Genomic DNA, 3908 nt, shown 5'->3' with positions numbered 1-3908 from the left:
ATGGCACGTGCAATAAAGGTAGGCTCTGGTCTTAAACTTGGGGCCTTCCCTGACAGCAAACCCCGCGTGCTTCGCATATATGTTGTAGAAGTTCTTTGTTTCTTCGAAAGTTTCAAGCCTCATCTCTATCCTTGGCAGAACATAAGCTTCAATGTCAGGTGGCTGCACGCAATAGTGACCAAACAAAAATGTAGTTATGAAAATGTTAGATGGGCTAGTCATAGCACCATGGTATGGACTGTGCTTGTATGTTTTTTCTATATGGATACTTACATGTGTATAGCTCTGCGCTGCCTCCGTTGTTTGTTGTTCTCCCTGGTTTATGGGCGCCGGTGGTGTCACCCTTGGCACATGCAACAATGCATCTCTTGGAGGGAGCAACGTTGACGAAGATCTCTGTCTCCCGTTATACGGCCGTCTCCCCTCAGATTCATTGTGAGGTTGCTCCTTCTATATGGCTGATATCTTGTACTTTTGAACCTGCTAGAGTGGCCAAAATTTCTGTCTCTTTGCCCTGGTCTTCCCGTCGCAACCGCTTTTGCAGCACAGATGATTGATGTTGACAGAGCGACTAGTGGAAGCCTTGTTGCAACCCATCCACGGCTTCTTGTCCTTGGCTTTTTGCATGCGCTTGGGAAAGAAAACATTTGTTGTTGGTGATATTGTTGGCCTTGTTGCAACCCAGCAGTGGCAATGCTTGCATTCCCAGATATTGGAGTTTGCTGTATAGAAGAACCTGTCCGTGCTTCTGATGATTGCGGTGTATCTTCAAATCTGCATGTATTGTTGAAATATCCAGGCGGTATTTCTGGTATTACCCAACCAGGTGGTGCCCCATATCTGTTTGGCTCATCAAATGCTCGCTGCATGCGCCGCCATGCATGCTTCTGCAAATGACATTCAACAGTTTTGGGATTAATCTGGTTTCTTTTTCAGTCGAACTGATGAACGTTCATGTTCAAGACTGATGTACTAATGTACTGTATTTTAGCACTGTTTGTAAACTGGACATTGAACTCATGCATGACTTCTCTTTTGTTCGTCTATAACTTATGCAACTACACTAGAAGTACTCCTAGTTTATGTATCATTGAACTTACTGTGTAACCGTGGCACTCTCTTATCACTATCTACTTGGACTGACGCATATGTTTAAGGTTTTTTTACTTGAACTGTAGATAGCATATTAGATGCACTGACAGTAACCTCGACATCCTAATCGTGCATGAATGCATCTACATTGCAAGTACTGCTAGTTTATGTATCACTGAACTTACTGTGTAGCAACTTTTTTTTCAGTAACAGTTTTGTTACTCGTTCGAACTGACGCAACTACATGACTTGTACTCTTAGAAATAACAACATACAACTCTCAGTGGTAGCTGAACCTTGTCACTATCTACTTGCACTGACGCATATGTTTAAGTTTTTTTACTTGAACTGAAGATAGCATATTAAATACACTGACAGTAACCTCAACATCCTAACCGTGCATCAAGTGGCAGGGGTGTCAATGAACTGATGCTAGCATTTGCAATGTACAATCGGGTTCTTCTTCATAGCAGGACTGATGAACTGATGGACTGACACAAACGTGGGAAGCAGACATTACCTCCAGTGTACTGACTTCTTCTTCCACCTCTCGTGGGCGTCTTACTAGCATGTTCTTGGGAGGCGACGCCATTGACGCGGCTCCTGCTTGTGGTGGACGTCTGGTGAAGAGGTTCATCGAGGAAGTACCTTGCGGGGATCACTGCCCCGGAGAAGGAGCCGCGGCGACGGAGGGAGGCAGGAGGCGGGGATGACGGCCCCATCGATGGATCCGACGACGGAGGGAGGCAGGAGGCAGGGATGACGGCTCCATCGATGGATCCGGCGATGGAGGGAGGCAGGAGGCGGGGATCACGGCCCTGTCGATGGATCCTGCGGCGGAGGGAGATAGGAGGCGGGGATCATGACCCTGATGATGGATCCGGCGACGGAGGGATGTAGGAGGCGGGAATCACGGACCTGTCGATGAATCCGGCGACGGAGGGAGGCAGGAGGTGGGGATCACGACCCCGTTGCTGGATCCGGCGATAGAAGGATGGAGGAGGCGGCGGCGGATCCGTCGCCGGCCACTCACGGCGACGCGGGCTCCCTCGCTCCAGCTGCTGCGGTCACTCGCTCGCCCACGATGCAAAATTTCGGCAGCACCTCCCCTCTATTTTCCTGATACACGTCTTGTCAATAAGCAGAGAGGATGTGTACCCAGAGAACAACAGGGAGGCACTGATGAAATTCTGCATCGGATCTGGAGCAGAGCATATGGGAAAATGAACCCAATCTACACATACTCAGGCTGTCCATGGATAACGTTGGACAATTCAAAAGATTCACGGTTATAAATATGCAAATGCATGCATATTTATAGATGTAACCCTTTCGAACGGGAGACGCATAGTGGTCATGCATACTGATGATTGAAGACACCTATAGCTAGCAAGTTTCATCGGCACGAAGACCGAAACAGAGCGAATCAAGGGGGGAGGAGATGTGATTTGTGCTAACCCCGAACGCAGGGGCGGAGCTCGTCGAACACTAGACCCTCACAGCAACAAAAAAACTGCACATTTAAATCGAAAGATGAGTTTCATAGCAATATTGTTTTTTCCGTCAACCTAACTAAATATTTACAATAGGACGAGTGGGTTAGGGGTTCCTTGGCGTCGATAGAACCCTAAATAGAAAATATCATCGGTGCAAGATACATGAGGCGCTTGGCGTTGAACACTAGATCCACGTCCCACAAATGACCCCGGCGCCCGGCGTCCCGCAACAATAGTTCTGGTGGCCGATGACGGTCGAACACCTTAGCAAATATGTCTGGTAGCCTTTGCAATGAGGATTAAAGCCAAGTTTTGAAAGTTCAAACAACCAAACCGAGTTGAGTCAGTTTGGGTGTTTCAAGTTTCAACACTTAGCTTTCAATCGTCATCTCAGAGGCTGCCAGACAAATTCACGATGGTGTTCGACCGCCATCGACGCCGAGAACTGTTGCTATGGAGGCAGGACCCCTGTGTCACTTGTGGGACGTGGATGTAGTATTCGACACTGACGATACTTGCTATTTAGGGTACCATCGACACCGAGGAACTCCCTAACCTGCTCGTCCCCGGGTAAACTAAATTAGCATGCATTCAATAAGCAAAACTACATCATCTGTTGCGTCAGTACATCGTTGAATATTATCACTAATACATCTTGAATAGTATCATACATATAGCATCGCTAATATAGCTAGAACCATAGAGAACGACGGGTATCGGTGCGGGCGTTGGACACCCAAAGAGAAGGAACCATCACAGGATCATAGCTCCAATGAGGTCCCTGAAGAACCTGCCAGGTATTGTCGAACCTGCCCTCCAACGCAACCATATAGCGACGGACATGCTCGTCCTCCTCGCTGACACGGTGACGTACCACCTCTGCGGTGTCCAAAAGCCTCGGCACCATCACTAGTCCACGCGACCGCCACCAAACAAGGTTCGGGTCAACGGCGGGCTGGCTCCTCACCAAGCTGCACCCCCCGGAAGGTAGAACATCCCAGTACCAGCCTGACGGAGCCTATTCTCGGACATGGCCCCTCTGATCGAGCATGCCTCCTCCGCCGAGTCGACGACGAGGATGCGGGATAGGCATCGTCGACGTCGATGCGGGAATAAATGCTTTAACTAAAAAATAACAACAAATTTCACATGTTCAAAATAAACCAGAAACTTTACCTAAACTAAACTAATCTAAACTAACTAAACTAAACCTAAACCAAACTAACTAAACTAAACCTAAACTAAACCAAAAACTAAACCTAAACTAAACTAACTAAACTAAACAAAACCAAAACTAAATTATACTAAACCTAATTAAAC

The sequence above is a fragment of the Triticum aestivum genome, chromosome 6B, assembly GCF_018294505.1.
Source record: "Triticum aestivum cultivar Chinese Spring chromosome 6B, IWGSC CS RefSeq v2.1, whole genome shotgun sequence".
Lineage (NCBI taxonomy): Eukaryota > Viridiplantae > Streptophyta > Magnoliopsida > Poales > Poaceae > Triticum > Triticum aestivum.
This window is presented reverse-complemented; position numbering follows the sequence as displayed.